This window comes from Berghia stephanieae, chromosome 1 (assembly GCF_034508935.2).
Source record: "Berghia stephanieae isolate SIO BIC M18660-M18661 chromosome 1, UCSD_Bste_1.3, whole genome shotgun sequence".
Lineage (NCBI taxonomy): Eukaryota > Metazoa > Mollusca > Gastropoda > Nudibranchia > Aeolidiidae > Berghia > Berghia stephanieae.
Window position 1 is genome coordinate 94,961,517 of NC_088360.1, and position 23,578 is coordinate 94,985,094.

General features: G+C 35.8%; 1 protein-coding gene across 5 annotated transcripts in view; it reads right to left on the reverse strand.

Moving 5' to 3' along the window:
- LOC144962418 (uncharacterized) overlaps positions 1–23,578 on the reverse strand; it is a 386,454-nt gene that overhangs the window by 282,503 nt on the left and 80,373 nt on the right. Inside the window, exons 1-2 of one of the 5 annotated variants that reach the window (XM_078895358.1) lie at positions 4,629–4,696; positions 1,007–1,482 (exon numbers count right to left, since the gene is read on the reverse strand). The exons of 1 other annotated variant lie outside the window; for it this stretch is intronic. The gene's annotated coding sequence lies outside the window, so the exon portion shown is untranslated. 3 more of the 5 variants (XM_078895355.1, XM_078895356.1, XM_078895357.1) reach the window with 3 other exon arrangements.

The window sequence follows — 23,578 nt, forward strand, 5'->3', positions numbered from 1 at the left end:
CAAAAAAAAAAAGGCTGTCCGTGATATGGCTAATTAATAATTCAGATAAGATAATCTATTCGCGGGTTTTCAAGTCCTAATACTAGTTATTATACCAGACAAATGTCTTTGTGCAAGACACAGGGAGAGCTGACAAATGGGATTATATAGACGTAAGAACTTATCACGTCGCGGAAAAATTATTCTCTTTGCGGGATATAATATTATGGCTCGCGTCACAAAACGCTAAGGGTCTTAGTAATAAATGTGTATTCCTATCAAATGATAAAATGATATAACATAATGTACACTAGGGTCTAGCTAAAAAGACGTTTAAAAACGTGAGCTTTTATAAAGCGCAATATCCACCAAACGTGCTTTAAGTTCTTTACACGGGCTCCATAACCAATAGCAACATCTTGGACGGGACATGGCGCCTGTTAGGTGCTATTATTTTCCTACAGAGATAAAGTTGTTAACGTCCAGGTACTCATTTCATACCTGAATACGGTGAGAGAATGTGAGTAAAGAGCCTTTTCCAAGGATTCATCACTACGCCGCTCAGAGCGGGACTCGAACCCAGGACCTTCCGGTCGGAAGCCGATTGTCATACCACAAGACCACATAGCCGTACTAGTGGAGTGTGTGTGTGTGTGTGTGTGTGTGTGTGTGTGTGTGTCTGCAAGTTCGAAGAATCATAAAGAACCAACGGCGCTATGATAATGCGTGCTTCAAAACTTCATAAAAGCTAAGAAAATGCGCAATGCGCATTTAAACATATTTCCCATGCTCAATAGACAATGTTATGCTCTATGTATTCTCCTGGCATACTATAAAATATGCGATGTCCTTTTTAGTAATAGACCAAGCAACTTTCGTCATTACCATTATTAATAGTCATGTACTTATTCACAACTGAGTCGGGTAGGAACGATAAATATTCATATTTCATATCATAAAAGACTTTGTTTATTTGTGCACACACCCATATCCGCTTGACTTGGGGACTATGCACTAAAGGACCTACCTGTTCTCAGCAGCCGCTAGTCAAAAAACCACAAACCGATGACGACGACGACGACGACGATAAGAATAGCAGCTTACTACTATTTCTACTATTACAACAACAGCAGCAGTAGTAGCTACCACCAAGACTAAAGCCAATGAAAATGGTAGAAGTAGAATATAATAATAATCCGTGGGTAGTCTTCATGGCGGTGACATCTACGTAATCCACACAGTGGCACTGCCATCCACAACTAAATACAGCAACAATCACGAACTGCCACACAACCAGGATAATCCAATCAGTGAATTATAATACAACAATGGTCATGGTGGACAACAACAATCCACGCAGTCTTAAATCCAATAATGTACGTGTATTAAAATAATATATCCATATGGCTTGCTAAAAGTCACTCCAGTAAAAACAGAATCAATTAATAAGGCTTTTTTATGCACTTATAATCTTTCCTGACAAGTCGAAGGTAGCATTATTTACTGGAAAAAAAAAGAATAGAAAATGAATCTATTGCAGTGGAATTTAAGTTCAGATAAATTAGGATTTTCTCTATTAGCAGAGAACCCGCAATATTTGCTGGGAAATCAAGGCTTTAACGAACAGGCAGTCATATATTTTGATTAGTTCTCCATTGTATTGTGGAAATTTACATAGATCGAGACGAATCTTTGAGCTATCAACGATCACAATTGGTCAGGTAATAAAATCTGTAGGTCCGCGTAAATGAATCTGGCACCAGGGCGGCCAGGTGGCGATTTCGACTGCCCTAGCAGATTTTCTTATAAATAAACATTTGAGTCAACGGGTGATAGAATTACCCTTAATTAAAAAAAAAATTGCAAATTACTCGTATCAATCTATAAAATAATAGTTTTTATAATTTTTTGAATTGCCAGTAATTCTGTGCCCGATGGCAACAAATTAAAAATGGAATGTAAGGAGCAATTTTGACCCTCGACCCTGTTTTATTTAAGAATTGATTTACGACGTCACCTTTTATTTTAGACATGGCGCTTTAACCTTTAGAACTCGATGGTTGTAAACATGGCGCGAGGAGACCAAGGACAATTATTCAAGAACATTCTTTTAGGCATAACTGAAAAACAGTACTTTCTAAGAGACCCTTATGTTGGTCTAACAAAAATAAACAAACAAAAATATAATAAAACAACAAAAACAACAACCAAAACTTAAAATAATAATAATAATTTTTTTTTTTTAAACCGTGGATGCCGAAAAAAAAGTTAATAATATGTTCTTGGTGCAAGAACAATCTTTGCCCAGCACTGACTACGATTTATGAAGAGACTTTCATATCATTAGTCCTTTAAAATAAATCAGAGAAAACAAAACTTGCGGTGATTAGATTTATATATACAACAACTTTTTCTATTTTTCTATCGCCCCAGCTGGATGGTGTATGTGGAGTTTGACGATATGAATCATAACGGTATCAGATATCATGACGATACCTTTGCTATTAATGTAATGTATTTTATAAATTGTGAGAGTAAGAGTAATCGATCTCGTTTCAACTGATTACACCACCTTCTGTGTTTCAATTAGCCGATGGCGGAATAAACTGCACCATTATTACTAATTGTATTGCTCCTTCAGATATCTAGGTAGCATCATCATCATCATCATCATCATCATCATCATCATCATCATCATCATCATCATCATCATCATCATCATCATCATCGTAGTCGTCATCGTCATCATAAGTAGAAGCAGTACTACATCTAATCTATGTGCTAATCATTAATCTGACACTTCATTTTAAAATAAAAAAACATCTCAACAGAGAACACAAAGAGACAACATCTACAGTTAACGCGAAAATTAAAAACAAATTAAGCTCTCAAAAGGTGTAAGACCAATTATGCTATTCTTGTTATCTGTAGGGGGGAAAAAATCCGATTCTGTATGGATTTCAGAATTAATAACTGTGTATTGAAGTACTATTTCAATTATTATCTATCAAATCTCTGCTGCAGTAGGTAACTGAACACATGGGACCCTTTGTTGTGCTTTTATTATCTATGATTGGTTTCGATTCCAGCAATGCGTCGTTTTGGCTGCATGTGCTGTTTCTCTATTCTCTGTGTAGACAATTATCCTCTCTCTCTCTCTCTCTCTCTCTCTCTCTCTCTCTCTCTCTCTCTCTCTCTCTCTCTCTCTCATCGCTTCAGGGGTAAAATGAGAACCTGAGTAATTTGTAATACTTCACCCCTAACCGGCGTCATTTCTCGTCCTAAATGTTAAGTGTTGCTGTTGGCTGAGGCCTGTAAAGCGCTTTGAGCACGTTTAGTAGATATTGCACATATAAACGCTCAAGTTTCGTTTTATAACGTTAAATAAAAACAACCACAAGCTCGTTCATTTTGACTCATAACTTTGTTTTCATTATCGAGTTCATTCCGTTCAGATTGAAACGATAGGTGACACAAATGCTGTATTGCGTGGTCAGTGCCTCCAACATATTGAAAAATACAGTGAATTGGGAAGGTAAAAATCATCCCTATTCTACAGATAAGCGTTGATGCGTTTTACATACCGCGTCTTATCTCTTCTTGATGCCTTAATATTCACCTCATATATCCATGGCCTGGTCGGGAAGTTCGGAAAGATTGGGCAGATATTTATTTTTCTTCTTTTAGTTTCTTTTTTAAAGGCACGAGCTATCGTTACTTTGTAATATTTTTCCAGAAGTGAAATGATATTTCCTTATAGATGTGGTCAGTCAGCGATCATAGATTTGAACTTAGAGAGTGTGAACGGGTTTTTTTTTCTTTTAGACATACTTGTTTTACGGCGCTGTTTTTAATACGATTGCACACAGTGCTACATAAAACTAAATGCATTTGGTTGCTATATTTAATTATTTGGTTTATGAAAAACAATCACAAAGCATCTACACTAGGTACCTATGAATTGAGTATTGATAATGTAGACTGGGTAGAATTATTTGTTTAATGAAATACAAATCATAACTCATTACCACTAGGTATGATTTGAATATTGATAATGTAGGATAAACCTGGATCTGGAATAAGGCAGCTTGGTAACTTTTTTGTTATATTTCCACTTTGTAAGACAAGTGCATAAAATGAACTAAAGCAGAGAGTATAAGTATTAGACTGAATGCAACAAACGCAAAATAAGTCCAAGGTTTAATATCTAAAATACCATAATAATATACAATCCTTCAAGAAATTCTTTATAAAAGTTTTAAACTTTCTCATCCTCGAATAAAAAGAATGACAACATTAACGTAATGTCCGCGAATATACAGCATAATAAGACAGCTAAGCGTCTAGACAATGCCACTCCATGGACGCACCAAGTAGATAATCCAATTATCGAACAACTGATAATAATAGATCCTCGAAATTCACAATGCTTATAGGCACGGGTGATGATTAACCAATAAATTACAGAGAGAAAAAAATTGTCTCAATGAATCAATGACCAGTCTACACTTTCAATCAAACTACAACACACCTTTAAATTAGGACTGGGACCCAAAACAAAACGGCAATCGCTCTCTCCATTACCCACTCCACCACGGCACGAGCTCTAGTACTCCACTGCACCCAGCAAAGAATCTACTTGTGCTAACCTCTAATATCAAATACAACACCAACACCGCCAAACTTGTGCTCCGTTCACGGCGTCGACTCTCGAACCGCTTGCTGTTGTTGTCTGTCGGCGTCTCAGCCTAGCGTAGCAGCGCAAGCCCCGTGATAAGTCTCTCGTCTACACTCTATCTTCAATCTTGAGTAGCCTTTTCACAGTTGAAATGCGTTAAACGGCCACGGCCCCTCTCATAGCGAAGCACGCACTGGTGTCCCGTGCGCTGAACGAACAACAATTTCGATCCGTTTCACACATCGACTCGATCCACAGCACGATTTGTTTCAAACGAAAATCTAAGAATAAGAATGAATGAATGAATGAGTGAATCAATCTCGCTTAATTAACAGAACCCTTTAACGGCGACGTCGGAGTTCTGTCAAAGTAAATTAAAAGTTTTCCCATCATTTATATGCAGTTATCCGATTTCACCAAGACAAAAATTTACTTTAGATTACAATCGGTTAAAATGACCAACTTAAATTTTAAATAAACGGAAAAAAAAAAGACTGAAAAGAAGTCTAAGATTGATTTCTTTATTATTTTTTGTTGTTTATTTATGCATTCACCTAGCTCTATATTTATTTCTATTTATTTATCTATTTACTTATTTACTTGGTTATTATCTTTTTCACTGGCAAGTTACAGGTGATTTTAAGTGATCAATATCTAAAGTAACTGCCAATTAAAAGATTTGTGCTTCTTTAGAGAACAACTACGTGTAATTCGGACAACAATAGAAGGTATATATAGTTGACGTCACCTTACTGAGATCGGATTTGGTTTTTAGTTTGTTTTTTCTCTCACTTTTCATTGGGTTGGGGGGGGGGGGTATGGAGACGGTTGGGGGTGGGGTAATAGTTTATATTTTTATTTTCCTTTCAATAGTTTATATTTTTATTCTTCTTTCTCATTGATTATCTTTTTAAAAAAAATTTATTTGGGGATCAGAGTATAGTTCGAAGATGACGTCACTCAGGCCTTTGTTATTGTTTTTGCCATCCGCGTTTGTGAGTTGTTCTCACTAAACTGTATTAACCAGACTATAAAAGTTCATGGTTACACAGAGTTTGTGTGTTGGTCCGTTATACTTCCGGATGGCAGTGTTGTTAACTCCTTGGCCAAGCGCATTCTATCTATAGGAGTTCAATTCTCAGCTAATACTCTTTTATTTGACAGACTGAACTAGTGAGTATTTTCATACTATCGCATATGCTAAGAGCAAAGTTGCACATCATACCGCAATACTGCAATGCTTCCAAACTATAGTTAATCAAATCATGAATGCTCCACTTGTCATGTTGTATCTTCTCTTACTTTTCTTTTCTTTTTCTTTTCTCATCTTCCTCCAACATCAGCTACCACCTCCTTGCCCTCTCCCCTTCCTCCCCCCGTTTCCTCCTATGCCTACTCCTCCGATTCCGTCTTCATTTCACCCTCTCTCTTTTACTAAATATATATATATATATTTACTTTCTTTAATATTTCTACTTTTGTTATCATACTGCCTGACTCATGTTTACTAAACGTGTTACTCACTAAACTTGTAATATTTCTGGGCCTTTTTTAAGTTTTCTTTTTCTTTTTTGAGGGGGGGGGGGGGGAGGGGAGGATGCACGGAGGGGGATTGTTTTGTTTTTTTCTCTCCCTTCCTCTCTTCCCCCCCCCCCCCCCCATGTTATTTAACTCTTAAAATAAAAATAAAAATTCTCACAAGACTTAATCCTCTTCTCCAAATATTGCTTATGAGACACAATTTAAGGACGGGCAATAAAATTGATTTGCGATTCTCTTATCAAAATATTGGGCTGGAAATTGATCTGTGCCACCTGTAATTTGTGATACTATTGATAGATTGAACCCTTTGCCCTGTCGCTCATGCACTGCCTCGCACTCTATATTGATTAACCAGTTAACTGCCGTACTATGGAAATACGTATTTTAAAATTTATCCAGAAAATTCGTCATTCAAATATCGATCGATTTAAATTTATGTCATCTTGGCAAAAACTTTCAAACCCGGGACCTCTCAAGGGCTATAAGATATTTAAATCGATCGATATTTGAGGGACGAATTTTCTGGCCAATATTGTTTTTAAAATAAGTGTCTTTCCATAGTACGACAGTTAACTGGTTGAACGGTGGTGTGAGTTATCAAAGATTGCAGAAAATGTTATGATAAATTCGATGTTGTTTCTCTTTTTCCTGTAAGTATTGAGGGAACGTGCTGGGTTAATTCAAAGGGATGGGACGGTACAGGGTTATCAAAATGTAGAACTTAAAACAAAAATGACTTCCTCGAATATGAAATATTATGTTAACGATAGTTTAAAGATGAATGCCAGTAAAATCGCCCTGGTAACATTCAGAAATTATTGGTACCTGATTTTACGCAAACAACTACCTTCATTTTTGTGTTACAGAAATTGATGGCTTGAACGTTACTGTGCAATTAACCAATCAGAATATTTCCTGCCATTTAGCCCGATTCGTCTCTGTGACTATTTCCATTGAACGAAAAGGCCTTAACTCCAAAGCTACCGTTAGTGCATACAAAACAGACAAATAGAAGAGTCCCACAATTGGTGAGTATTTATTATCCCAATATTTTGACATACTGATCAAGCTGAATGCATCCCAACACCTGACGACACTATGCACTCAGGGGATCAATTCTTATTTATTTTCCAATTATGACAATGATCCCAAAAATTGAGCTCCTGTGATGTTTCCTTGGGACTTTTACGCACATTTACCTCTCAGGTGCAAATGAGTACTCGACTTTAGATAGAAATTGATTTTTTTAGGAGTGCATGTACAAAAAAAAATACAGAACAGACGAGTTCTGCTGTATGGAATTGAAATTAAGTTCTATAATATGAATCGTTGGAGCTATACACTTTGAAGCATTGAGATCTACTTTGTGCACAATCTGCATAACTCTTAAAAACCACATTTTACAAAAGTTTGGCCAGAAAATTCGTCCTTCAAATTATATCGATCGATTAAAAAGGTCCTCATCTTGTCAAAAACTCTCAAACCTGGGACTTCAAGTGATCGATGTTTATTGAAGGGCGAGTTTTCTGGCCAAATGCTTTAAAATGTGTTTTTTCAGAGTGGGTCAGTAGTCAGTACTATGATCAGATCACATCTCTTTCAAACACAGTGATCTTTATCAGTTATTTACGTCATATTTAATTTTTTTTTGTCAATTTATAAGGGGGGGGGGGGGGGGGGAAGCCATCGTTAAGGGTGGTCGTCTCGAAAGATTCGGCTTTCTCAATTCGGTGCTTTGTACAACAAACATGAAAAAAAAGAAGAAAAAATAAAATAAAATAAACAATACACATACACACACATACACACACACACACACACACACACGCATATATATATATATATATATATATATATATATATATATATATATATATATGAGAGAGAGAGAGAGAGAGAGAGAGAGAGAGAGAGAGAGAGAGAGAGACTTACACATAAACACAAGCACAAACGCAATCATTGATCATCTCATTCAGTTATTGTCCGACATTCTTCTAATTCCCAGACCCAGTGTGACCTCTAAAGGCTAAAGATAGACTTGAAAGAAAACAAAAATTGAACCCCAGTCGAGACGTTGATTTGCCCTTTGTTTTTTCTGGCACTATTTTATTTACATTCTATTCGTTTCTAGTCTGCTTTGGCGAGCACCTCATTCACTTGATTTGTCAAATAGCTGGAGAAGAAACGGATTGATTGGTCAGTATGTACAACCCTTTATAGCGAGGTACAATTTTATCCTAATTTGCTATATAGTTCTCACTAAATTATATAAATCAAACGTTTAAGGTTTCACGAAGTTATGTACGTTATATCCGGTTGGCAGATGTTGTTAGTATCCTACCTAAACGTATGGGATCAATACTCTCGTTGTGAATAAGTTAAGATATTATAATTTTAATACTGCCGTACTCTGGGAAAAAAAATACTTTGGCTAGAAAACTCGTTCTTTAAATATCGATGATCGGTTAAAATGACCCTGACCTTGTCAAAACCTCTCAGACCTCTTCATTGACGTTCCATGTTTGATAGTTTTTGACAAAACGGGAGTGACGTTGATTGATCGAGTTTAGAAGAACGAGCTCTCTGACCACAATGTTTAAAACGTGTTTTTTTGTTTGTTTGTTTGTTTTTTTTTTTTTTGTTTTTGTTTTTTTTTGGGAAGGGGGGGGGGGGGGGTGTTGTGTTTTTTTTTTTTTTCAGAATAAGACAGAATACGAGTTACTTTAAGTTTTCAATAAAAGAAGAGTTCCCTCGATGCCACTCAGGATTTGGTATAGCTCAAGTCACGTCGCTGTTACTGCTCTCTTCATGAAAACTATGATGTTTTTGGTTTTAAAAAAATGTTTATAATTTTTTTTAAAATCCCATTTATTCATCCCATGGGTGAAGTTTATCTTAAGGTTCTATTCCAAGGGAAGACTGGAATAACCAAGGGTTATCCGCAATGCAGCGGCGCGGAAAACTGAGCTAGCTAGCTCAAGGCCACACAGTGCAGTGGGTATTCGAACTCGGTACCTTTCGGGTACGAAACTATGACTGTACTGCTATGTCACGATGTCCCCTTATGAGCTTTATATAGCGCAATATATATATATATTAAAGTGCTCAAAGCACTTTGTAAGGTGTCCGATTAGAACAAATAATACAAGACAGTTGGGACGAGACAGGCAGATTGTAAGATGCTATTTTTCCCCCGACAGATGATGCAGAGTCAAATCTGTTACTGGCAATGTTATTTTTACAGCGAGAAAGTGACAGAAAAGAGATCTTTCTAAGGTTTCAACATTGCGCCGCCAACATTGGGACGACTCGAACCTTCGACCTACAGGTCGGAAGTCGAGTGTCTTGCATACCACTAGACGACCCCCTCCCCCCCCCCCCCCCCCCGGCCCAAAAAAAAAAAAATTAAAAAAATAAAAAGAAGAAGAAGAAGAAAAAGACCCATACAATTTCAAATTATTATTTCAAAGAAATTCAACTTCCAAAGGGTTACTATAACGGTGTGAATTGTTCAAGGTCACAAACGCATAATTCGCTTTTATCATTTGTCGGGTCAGTAAACTCATCGATCACTATTTTCATTATTTATTTCTGACATGTGTTACTGGCTAGTCAGCTGTGAAACGCACAAGCCGATTAAATATTGTTATGTGTTAAAGTATCCCTCATTGTAACATCTTCACAAATCTTCGTTTTATGCTAATTTAACCCTAAGTCGGTTAGACCCTCGGAGCCACTAGACTTATGGAGCCAGTCCAAAATGTCCATTTTATACAGTACAGACCATGTCGCGTTGGCTTCTTTTTTTCTTCTTCACTTGCAATATTCGTCATTGCCGGTACAAAGATTCTTTAACTCACTCAATCCTGGAGATTTTTGCTACTTTTCAAAATTGGAAAAGATATATTAAAAAGTGAGCATGTACAAATATAGTTTTATTCGACTACTATTAACACGTAAAAACTAAAAACATTGGCATTGATACTACGCCTCATAAAAATGTAATAAATAGGCATGGGGTAAAAGTAACCGGGTAAACTATGGATACAGTCGGTGAGTTAACCAGTTTACTGCCGTACTCTGGAAAGATAATTTTTTTTTTTAAACGTCCTTCAAATATTGATCGATTTAATGACCTTAATCTTGACAAAAACTCTGAAATATTTGACAAAGTTAAATTCCGCTTGATGTTCTTGATCGATTAACTCCTTGGTCGGGACTAATGACGATAAAGCATAGTATATGTAGGATCTGTGAATTAATCTTTAAAGTCCCCGAGAGTGAAAGGTTTCAATACATACATACTAGATCAGACAATACCAAAGATCAATAACAATTTAAAATCGGTATTAAAACAAAAAAGAAGATAAACTAGCATCTGATTTTGCCCTAAACCCTATGTTAATCCAGGTTGGAGAATAATAATGATAATAATAATAATAATTAATAATAATAATAATAATAATAATAATAATAATAATAATAATAATAATAATAATGATGATGATGATGATGATGATGATGATGATGATGATAATGATGATGATGATGATGATGATGATAATAATAATAATAATAAATAGCACTTTTTACAGCGCTTACCCCGTCTAAACAGACATCAAGCGCTTTACATTGACATCAATTGAAATATACATCTACACAAACGAACAGATCATCAATTAAATTACATTTGAAACCAGTTTGATTTTAGTTGAGTTTTAAAAATTGAAGAGATAAGGATGACCTAAGGGATGCTGGTGGGGAATTCCAACTTTGAATATTTTTAATCTATATAACTTAAATGATGTTACATATATTTTTAACCTCTCTTCTTGTCAACTATTATCACAGAATGAAACGTAATTTGAAGAAGAAAAAACAAAACTGAAATAGAGCTGGTCGCTATAATGCGAGAGTGATATTTTATTGAGAGGCATAAAAATAATCAAATTATGAGTTGAAAAGAAAATAAAGAGAGAAAGAAAAGATAAAGAAAAGAGAATCGCGCTGCGGTATAAATGGAATGGGCAGTCGCGTGGATATTTGGATTTTAAAATGATTTTATCTGGAGCCTGACAATAACTGAATACTACTGTACGCTGACTAAACCCTTTATACCATTTGAGCCATATAATATATACACTTTTTTTATAGACAGCTGTGATTTAAAGCTTACCCTCGACTAGTTTTAACTATTGCGTAAACGGGAAACTACTTTGAGTGTCAAGTCTCAGATAATATAATATAAGAGTTATTGGTAAGTTAAAGGTCATTTTAATCCACTACTATTTGAAGAAAAAGTATCTGGTAAAAACAAAAATGAAAAAGGCAATTTGTCAGTGTAAGAGGGAATACTACCGTACTCTTGAAAAACGCATTTTTTTAAAATTTGGCCAGAAAACTCGTCCTTCAAATATCGATCGATTTAAATGACCCTCATCTTGACAACAAAAAAAAACCCATCTCAAACCTAGGAGTTCGCGAAGTCCCAGGTTTGAACGTTTTTGTCAAGATGAGGGTCTTTAAATCGATCGATATTTGAAGGAAGAGTAATCTAGCCAAATCTTAAAATATGGGTTTTTCCAAAGTACGACAGAATAGGCCTAAACATTGGACGGAGGACAGAGGGATTGTTTTGGGCGTGACAAGAGCGATAATCTGGATGATTGAGGAGAAGTCAATGATGCCACAAAGGCTTGGCTGGTGACTGCTTTTGTGTAATTATTGCGCGGAAAGAGATGGCAATGTAATCCAATGGACCCCATTTGTCAGGGCGGCGGCACTGTCATGGCGACCACGCCGTTGAAGACAACGAGAAGACAAAAGAACTGTCGAATTCTGAAAAAAAAAAAAAAACACTTTTTTTTTCATCTTGTCCAAAAAACAAACTTTTACTTCAAATTAATATCAATCAAATACAACGACCTTCAATTTGTCAAAAAGTCTCAAATCTGATATTACAAAGAAGTCTCAGGTTTGATATATTTATACACATTCAGAATCAATCTTATAGATTGCTATTTGCAGTAACAGTTTTCTGCCCGAATTTTCTTTCTTTTTTTTTTTTTAAGTGTTTAGTCAGGGAAGTAAACCGAAGAAGAGATGAAGATGTAATGAGTAAGGAAGAAAAACGGACCAGGAAATTTTTATTTGAATTTGGACAGTGTTTATGCCCGTCATCATGAATCAAATTTTCCGACTCACTGGCCATCTGCTCCTCCCGGAAAGTCAACCGCCGTAGCAATTTCATTCATTCTACAACGTTGTGTTGTGCAAGTTTCTTTGTGTTTGGGAATTGGGGGAGACCAGGCTATTGTATAAAGTTTTTCTGCTTTCAGATTTCGAGATGACGTGTTATAATTATTTGGTCCGCAAAATTGCACTGTCGTTCATTATCAGGGTGCATGGACAAGAGTGAATCAGAAATAACATGAATGAATGACCAGTCACAGTGGTCAGAGCACACCACACCGTCTGCTATGCCTCTAATTCTAGTTCTTATTGACGGCGTACATAATGACATATTAGGGAAAAATGAGAAATGTTCGTACAGAGAGCTCAAGAAAATCGCTTTATATTCTGGCGTAGAATAATGCTATTTCCACTTTGATTATAATGTTATTGTTTTGTTGTTTTTTTTGTTTGTTTTTTTATAAAATCTTTTTTTGAATGCTCGAGCTGCTTTACGAGATTTAATGATGATGATGATGATGATGATGGTGATGATGATGATGATGATGATGATGATGATGGTGATGATGATGATGATGATGATGATGATGATGATGATAATAATAATAATAATAAGATGAAAAAGAAGAAGAAGAAGATGAAGAAGAAGAGGAAGAAGAAGAAGAAGAAGAAGACATTGAATGTTGCCCCTATCCAGTACAAAAAGACAAATGATGTGGCCCTTTAGTAGACCAACGTTGTTAATGAGTTAAATCAATTAAAATGTTGAGAATATTTGTTTCTGTGTGTGTGTGTGTGTGTGTCTGTGTGTGTTTGCGCGCGCGTGTGTGTTATTCTATGGTAATAGTACGTCCTCGTGTTTGACTGTTCTTCCAAAATTATTTAAATTAGAGGGGCGGGCTTAGATTGCATTAAAATCTAGGCCGTAGTCTTAAATAGGCGCTGAAAATAATGTATTTCATTGTCACTGAAATATTGTAATACGATGCTTAATGGCGCAGATGGTTCACATGTTATACTTGGTCGCCTCCCATTGCATATGATCCCCAAATACTGTATTTAAAACTATTTTTTAAATGTTGATGAAGATGTACAACAAAATTATTTCAGTGACAGGGAGCCAGACCCGGAACTCAATTGATACGACACCCGCCGCCTGAGACCCCCCCCCCCCCCTCTCTCTCTCTCTCTCTCTCTCTCTCTCTCTCTCTCTCTCTCTCTCTCTCTCGGCCAGGCTGTGAGTGTCATACCAGTTGGGTCCTGGGGTTGGCTTCCCCTGATCTCATCTAAGCGATAGATGTTGTATCAATTGGATCCCAAGTTCGGGTCCCTGACACCGTGTTAATTTTATTCTCTGTTTTCACTTGCCACTTCTCTATTCCCTTTATTTCTCATCATCATCATTCGTCATATACATTCGATCTTGTGCTATGGGATGACTTGAGTAACAGCACAGAGTAGCAGTTAGTATTCAGCAGCTGGTGAAGGGTGAATTGAAAGCTTTGGATAATTCCCTTGGGTGTGTCGGCCCGCCCTCGAGGGGTGAAAAGATTATGGATGCTTGTATTCATAACGTAAAAAGGGGGCGTTGTTTCTTGCTTGGCACGGGTCGTAGGGGGTCACTTGCTGGGGGTCAGATGTCTTTGACTAAGTGGAAATGGTCGCGATTTGAGAAGGGAAGGGTTGTTTGGTGTGGAGAAAGAGTGATAAAGAGGTACGGAGAATATAATGGAGGTAGTGTTGGTGCCAGTGGCTTGAGTATTTATAAGGGCGTGGAGAGAGATTATTATTATCATCATTATCGGTGTTATGTTGAGATGTGACATGCTGTAAAGTGGATGGAATTAATAATCATAGATAATGTTTCACTATTGTCATCACCTGTAGTATATGACTGAAGTACTATCATCATAGAAATGAGAATGGTGTTCACCATATTGAAAATCTCGAGACTTGAGGTGATCAAATTGAAAGAGTTTAACCAGATAATTTTCGTACTTTAAAAGAAAAGTATTTTTGAAAATTGGCCAGAAAACTCGTCCTTCAAATAAATGACCCTCATCTAGGAAAAAAAAAATTATTTGCCAAGATGAGGGTCCTTTAAATCCATCGATAGTTGAAGGACGAGTTGTTTTTTTTTTCCCAGGGTATGGTAGTTAACTGGTTAAATGGAAAGGGGGGGGGGGGGTAGATATGAGCCACATCTTCTAACTAGTGATGTGTTATCGGGTTTTTCTTTCATTAACCCTCTCCTTACCAACTACAGGAAAAATCGTCACATTCGTTACGATACAACCAACATTTTTCTTATTCAAATTCCTCTTGTACATCATAAAATTTAAAGATAATGAACAGTGTAATGTAGAGCATGTTTTGCTAAAGACAATACGTATCTCAAGAACTCTACTGCTATTGTGTCAGAGTGATAAAAAATATAATTTGTGTTAGTTGGGTGTGAAGTTTTTGGGAAAATCCTGACTGGTAAGGAGAGAGTTAAACCGCCTGGAAGGGATGGAATAGAAAATATTGTTTATGTTACCAATTTAACCCTTTGTTTTTGCGATTATAATATTATAGTTTGATGGGCCAAGAAAGTATTTAATGTTTTTTTGAGACATTCAAAGACTTTAACGATTATGATGATAGGATAGTATGATATGATATGAACTGAAATGATATGATATGATATGATATGATATGATATGATATGATATGATATGATATGATATGACATGATATGATATGATATGATATGATATGATATGATATGATATGATATGATATGATATGATATGATATGATATGGTATGACACGATACGTTACGATACGATACGATACGATACGATACGATACGATTTGATATGATATGATATGATATGATATGATATGATATGATATGATATGATATGATATGATATGATATGATGTGATATGATATGATATGATACGATACGATACGATACGATACGATACGATACGATACGATACGATTTGATATAATATGATATGATATGATGTGATATGATATGATATGATACGATACGATACGATACGATACGATACGATACGATTTGATATGATATGATATGATATGATATGATATGATATGATATGATGTGATATTATATGATATGACATGACATGACATGACATGATATGATATGATATGATATGATATGATATGATATGATATGATATGATATGATATGATATGATATGATATGATATGATATGATATGATATGATATGACAGATATATAATATGATATGATCTGATCTGATTTAATATGATATGATATGATATGATATGGCATTATATGATAATATGATACGGCATGATATGATAAGATATGACTTTGGACGAACTTGTTGATGGAAATGTCTAAACACCAGTTCACATCTGAGTTGAGTGGTGCATTGTGTGTTGGCAAAGCGCATTTACCAAATGCACAATGTCTGGGACAAAAATATGTCATCTACCTGGTTACACACCACGCCCAACATCGCTTGCGTCTATTTTAATTTTTACACGAGACGCCGTACCGCTAGGTCTCTGTGATACAAATCTTGTCTAGCTTTCAGGTATGTTTTACAGCACACTAAGTACCTAGCAAGAAGGACGAAAATGCATCCCGGGTCTTGTAGAAATTGGGACGCTGGATCTTTTTTGATCTGGCAAAGGTGGATAGGAACTGGTTTCCATACCCTATAAGTTCGTTAATCCGGGACTTAACCTCAATCTCAGGATATTTCTCAAAGTCTGCCCAGACGTGGGAAATCTTGAATTATTTTGCTTACTTGTAACTAATTATTGCTTTGCTTTGTTTATTTTTCACAACTTTTAGTATTCCGATATAACTTCTATTTATCTTTGGAATGCCCAGCCAATCCGTATATAATCGTTTTTAAATCTAAATACGTAATTGTGTACGTAAATATACGAGAATTTCCGTGTCATCTCCTTTGAATATTAAGCAGTCTTGTCTAGGATGAGACTAGAGATTTGATCAGCCACATTGCTTTGCATGACGTTAGTTATATTATTTAGAACAATGAAACGAAGCGAGGATAAGAGAAGAAGAAAGACACTCACAGACAGACAGACCAACACATTCACACACACATACATACGCACGCACATTCTCACATACGCACTCACCCACACACACACACACACAAACACAGACACACACACACATAGAGAGAGAGAGAGAGAGAGAGAGAGAGAGAGAGAGAGAGAGAGAGAGAGAGAGAGAGAGAGAGAGAGAGAGAGAGAGAGGACCTATGCTACAAAATCTTTTGTTAAAATGCAGGCCAGATAAAATAAGATTTTTAAAATGGTACGGAAAAATTGCTTCAGATAATACGACACCCTCCGCCTAGCCGGGAGAGAGAAGACTGAGTTATCCAGTCACACAATGTGGCTCGTTGTCCTCTCTCTCCCGGCCAGGCGGAGGGTGTCTTGTCAATTATTGGATCCTGAGTTTGGCACTGACTCCGTGATTTTTTATTTTCTGTTTTCTTCTGGCACTTCTCCATAACCTATTTTTCTAATCATTATTGATACAAGTTCCCGTTCCACACTTTTTCTGAATTTTATTCAGATAATACCTGTTTTATAAGAAAATAAAAGAAAAGGCGGACAAGTTTAAGAAACAAACAAACAAAATGCAAACATATAGAAATTTTGATTTAAATAAAGAAAGAAATCCAAATATCTAAAGTGAAAATAAACATTGTTTCAATGAAGGAATTCCTTATTTTCAACTTTATTCAATATTATTCTACTTGCCTTGTCTAAAGCCTTCTTTACTGGCAATTAATTAGTATGTACCCAGTGATAATCCAAGTATCAATACTTCAACTTTTGAAGTCACAAATGATATGGCTGCACCGAAGTGTTCTTATTTGCAGATTTTACAACTTAACTTGTTATAGGCTCATTGTTTTAATGAGTATATTCTCAAACCAGCGCAAAGTATCGTCTATTACAACAATGTTAAATCAAGCACATAATTATGTTCGGTTTTCAGAACTGCAAATAATATGTGTAGGTCGAACTGGACCCGTGTGAGGAGGATATAAAATAGGAATGCAGAAAATTAACTCTTTCAGCACTGAGGCTATATTTGCATTTCCGGCACAAAATGGCTGACACCTGATTGAGGCAACATGAGAATGACAAGCTAAGACAAAGCGACATTCGAATTCGGCGCAAAATCTCAATTAAAATACCCCCCTTGGGTCAATTGAATGCTCTGATGAAGGAAATGATACCATTGCTTCAATTTTTTATAGTACTTTTGTAGAAAGTTTGATTGGATTACATCATTATTTTTTAATTTCAAAGCCGGCCGCATTGTGCGGCCATTGGCCAGTAGAACAGATTTTGCTCTGGTCGCACAGTGCGGCCAATGGCGCTGACAGAGTTTAGATATAAAGATAATTAGCAAGCAAAAAAAACAAAAAAAAAAACAACAACATTGGTGCTAATACGCAAATTACGTCAAGTGTCAGCAACGGGAGTAAAATTCAATAAAAACGTTAGATGGCTATCAAGGACATAGGGAGATACTCTATTCACATCGAGGACGTTCCGGAAACAGTTAATTTTTTTTTTGTTTTCATTCAAAATGAGTAATGTTTATCTCGATTTCCGGTCTTCATGTTGCACGAAATGTAATTAAAATGTTTCGAATCGTTGAAATCATGCAATGATTCTCACCTTGGTTATGATTATCTTTACATTTTATCTAAAGCAGAGAGACCTCTTACATTGGGACTTCGGTTAAATGAAAATTTCTATGTGCCGTTTAATTTAAAACGTGTGTGTGTGTGTGTGTGTGTGTGTGTGTGTGTGTGTGTGTGTACGTATATATCTATATGTGTGCGTAAACTTTAATGCTCGTCGAAGCATTTCACAAGGGCGTCCGTAGAACCAGTTACTAAGTTAGTATGAGTCATTATGTTCGTCTGTTGGAGCGTATTATTTTTGGTCAGAATCAAGCTATATGATGTTTACTAGGGCTACGGTTTGATTCCCGATTACCTAGACGACTGTGTTGAAAAAGTCATTTTCCAGTTATTGTTCTGCTTAATTTTGGATTTTCTCGTTATAACTTTGTTTTATTTTGCATCTTTTCTTTTTCACCACTAACTGAGGAACAAAGCGTCTCTCTCTCTCTCTCTCTCTCTCTCTCTCTCTCTCTCTCTCTCTCTCTCTCTCTCTATCTATCTATCTATCTATCTATCTATCTCGCTCTCGCTCTCTCTCTCTCACACATACACACTCTATCTCGCGTCTAATGATCTGTTGAAGTGTTATTAGTTATATATTTTGTAAGCACTTGATAACTCATGGTCTCTTTCTCCCTATAATAACATTAAATCTGATCACCATCTCCAAGATCAAAGCGATAACTAACAAAATAACAATTCCGACCGACCAATCCCCCCTAACCACATTAAAAAAGAATTTTACGAAGGCATGGACGCTAAATCATAAAATCAAGAGCGCCTGAAATTGGAGAAGTGCAAATAAGCTGCAACATTTATTTGTGAGTGTGTAAAATAAAGATATGACACTTTTTCATTTCGACCAAAATGTTTATATATCCAGTATCTATGGATTAATAGACTCCCCCCCCCCCCCTCCCTCCCCCATCCCCAACCCCAACATGCTATAAGTGTCAAATCTTCATAACATCAATGTCTCGTGCCCTTGTCTAAATTAAATATATCTGATGTCTACTTGACAAGTTTTGGGAAATTTTAATAGAATAAATGTTATAGTTATTTTTTGCCCAAAATGAATGTATGTCTTTCGTCAATATACGCCAGTAATACGGTTAGTATCAAGGTTAGATAGATTAATATGGTAAATAACTCTAATATGAATCAAAAACGAAACTACACACTGAGCCATTTCCCCCCGAAAGACGATTTTTCGTTTTAGTTCTTTTCGCTTTAATGATCTAAAAACTATGTTTTAAAATGTGGGATTAGCACAAGTCGTGTCAGTAAAGATAAAAATCTGGAAAAGTGCTATAATACCGAGCCACGACAAAAGAAAAATCAGTGAAGTGTTAATAGCACGTCTGACCTTTAATCAAGAGGTCTAGGATTTGATCTCCAGTCGGTATAGTTGTTAGTGGTTTTTTGTATTTGTTTTTATATTTTCTTTTTTTTTAAATTTTGTTTTTATTATTTTATTTTATGTATTTATCGATTTTTTTTGTAATTGTTTTGTTTTGTGTTTGTTTGTTTTGTTGTTGTTGTTTTTTTTTGGGGTTTTTTTTTTTTTTTTATTTTTTGGTTTTGTTGGGTTTTTTTTTTTTTGGTTTTTTTTTGGTTTTTTTTTTTTTGGGGGGGGGGGGGGGCGGGGGTTGGGTGTTAAAAAAAACAAATAGCTCCAAGCGAAAATTTTCTGGCTTAATTATCATATACAAAAAAAAAAAAAAAGGCTAGGTCTACATGAAGGGATGGCCAGATAATTAATAAAAGCGACAATTTTAGTCTCGCCAACAAACTGTTAATCTTACCTTCCTAATATTTCATTGCACCTAATCTGCATCCTTTGTCACACGATTTTATTATTATAATGTTTTGATTTGCTGAATCTTTCTCTTGTAAGGTATGCTACCTGCTTTGTATATCGATATTGCAAACACATCTGATAATATATACCACGTATCCATCAATATTTTATTTGGGATTTTAATACAAGGACTTGTTACATGATAATGGTACAGTTATGTACGTAATTATGTTTGCAAGAAGCCAAGAAAATAAGATGGTAATAAAGCAATCTGTGCAACTAAAATAGCAAGACCCTGAGGGGCATTGTGATCATGGAGCAAAGTTTATTTCATTTGTTTTTTGGTCGCGTTAAAACCAATAGAAGAATAGATAGAAACACTCGCTTAGTACCTTTTGGATAGGACTTTAATATATCACATTGTATTTTCCACCAGATCTAAATGAATCCAGCAATCACTGCTGGTTGGACAGAGAAGGGACCATGGAATATTTCAACTCAACCTGGGAGCGACATTGATCCCTTTGCCCCAGAGACAATTAATTGGTCTAACATTCAAGCTATCTTTTCTATGACGCGATATGATACACGAAAAGTTGTGTATGAAAAAGGGTGAAAATGAAATAGTCCTTTAGAGCCATTTGGTCCATGGACTGGAGTTCATCCCGGTTTCTACAACGTGAAACGGTCAATACCAACTGCTGCTACATTGTGAATAAAACCCATGTCGATCGCAATGTACTTTCCATCAGATCTAATAGACCCAGGAAACTAATCACTGCTTGGGTGTAAATATTTTTTTTTCGGACTACCTGTCCACCGATTGAGAAAATAAGCAGAAAGGAATATTCAAGAAAATAACCATCCCCAAAAAATCGTCCATTTTCGACTCGGGATTGAACCTCAGATCTCCTGATTACCGGTAAAATACATTCACATAATAGGTGTTTGGCGTTTAAGTAGGAAATAAAGAAAGATAATAGATCTGGTAGATAGAACAAAGGTAATTTAATAAGAACATTTCTTTCTCTCATTGTATACTGCCATCATAGTTTGACAAAACACTATCTTAAATTTGGCCAGAAAACTATAGCTCCGAATATCAATCGATTATGATGACTTCCAAATGGCAACGAAAAAAAGTTTTATACCTGAGTCTCTTCTTAGAATTTTGACAAGTTGAAATTATATTAATCAGTCGATATTTGAAGTAATAGTTTGTTTTCTTGGCCAAAATGGGAAAAAATAGTCATTTGTAAATGTTAGTTGTAATATTGCGAACTCATAAAAAGATAATAGGAGGGTTCCTATAATATAGAATGATCATTACACAAATTGAATGGTTAGAGAAGGAAAAAAAGGCGCATAATAACATTGCAATATAAGGAGAACTAGGACTAATGACATTCTGAAAACTAATATTATGCCCTGGAGTTATACAATAATCAAGGTAGTAGAATGGTATTGATGATTACGATGATGATGATGAAGAAGAAGAAGAAGAAGAAGAAGAAGAAGAAGAAGAAGAAGAAGAAGAAGAAGAAGAAGAAGAAGAAGAAGAAGAAGAAGAAGAAGAAGAAGAAGAAGAAGAAGAAGAAGAAGAAGAAGAAGAAGAAGAAGAAGAAGAAGAAGAAGAAGAAGAAGAAGAAGAAGATAATAATTTGCGCGATGTATATAATACAACAATAACAACAACAACAACTACTACTACTACTACTACTAATACTACTACTACTACTACTACTACTACTACTACTACTACTACTACTACTACTACTACTACTACTACTACTACTACTATTACTACTACTAATCAGTTGAAAGATACTTATTTCTGACCTTTTTGCTTATGAATTTGTTAGAACTAGCATAAAGCAGCCCCTAGCGTCTTTTGTAAACGATAGCAAGCAATGTATCTAATTAACGCTACAAAATCTGGAATAAACACCAGCTTCATGGGCCTCATGACTGAAGGACTAATGAATTCTAAGATTATCAAATTGTCCCTCTGATGTATATATTTTTTGTAGACACTAACCTTTATGCTAGACAAACCCAATTGTGCCATAATACGTCAGCGTCATTCACTTTGTAACAAGCCAGGAATGCATGGAAGTTAAATCCCAGGCACTCGTTTTCCCGTGTTTTATGAGTTGGAGCACGGCATTTCTGGAATACACTAATTCCAAATAATTACGTTTCGGGTGATAAATTTCGTCATAAACTCCGGGTTGTGGTTTCGTCTCGAAGTCGTAGCATTCCTTGACGCCATTCAATATCTGCCGATTTCTGGAAAAATACGTATTTATAAATTTGGCCAGAAAATTCGCCCTTCAAAATATCGATCGAATAAAATGATCTTCACCATTGTAAAAACTCTCCAACCTGGAAATTGTCCAAGTCGCAGGTTAGAGAGAGTTTTTCTTTTTCTTTACAAGATGAAGGTCATTTTAATCGATTGGTACTTGAAGGATGAGTTTTCTGGCCAAAATTTTTAATGCCTGTTTTTTTCCAGAGTATAGTAGAATAGTAGTTCCTGTCATTGTTAACTTGTTGGTTGTTTACCGACACAGATTAAATGTTTCTCATTGAGAGAGATACGCTTATTTTGGTTTCATTCAGGCCCAGGCAAGTTTTGAATGAATGAATGACACACTTGCATAATATATGTGACTTACCTCGTCTATATGGTATTAGGTCGGAATGATCAAGTTGGGAAATAGAAATCATTTTAACGTCAAAATAACCCGGATTAGGAAATGGAAGTTTATTCTATTTTTCTTTTTGTTTTTTTTTCTTTTTGTTTATTTGTTTGTTTTTAAGTTACAGAAACAATACTCACTCCCCTCAATGAAAGCATTTATAAACTCACATGTTATTGGGTGAATGCGTTGGTCAATATTACTAAATACACTCCGCTCAACAGATGGAATGAAATGTGGCATAAAAAATATAAACAAAATTCCCTTCATTCATCCCATAGGGGAAATTTGTCTCGAGAGTCTATTCCAAGGGAAGGTTGGAATAACCCAGGCGTCAGCCGCAGTGCAGCGCCGCAAATTAAGCTAGGGTGAGGTGACTTGCTCAAGGCCACACAGCTCTCGCGGGTGATCGAACTCGGTACTTTTCGGGTACGAAGCAAAGACGGTATCGCTGAGCCACGCTGTCCCTGCATGTCATACGTTTAAAGAGTATCTAGTCATGTAAAGCACAGTATTCCTGAAGCCGGAGTTGAACCCGGTTTCTGTTGCCTTACCGCTAAACGCTAACTGGAGCTCAACAGTTTTCGTCACATGTAACAGACCCAGCTACCCAATATCTATGATTGCTAAGCAGTCTGTCACCGTCTCATGACTTCTTAAAGAAACTGAAAAAACTGTCTTCGAGTAGCGATTTCAAATATGATGCAAAGCAGGGTAAGAAAGAAAAGGAAAACACTTGGTCATTCAAGCTATTTCTTCTCAAACAAAACATTGTTTTAAAATATTGTACTGTTATAATATACGATAAAGTAAGGAAATAAATAAATATCGAAAAAATAAAAGAAAAAAACAAAACAAAAACAGCACGCACAAAACTACTGTGCAAACGCGAAAAAAACTCTCATAAAAGGCAATTTATTGCATTGTATGAAATAGCAAATTTGGTG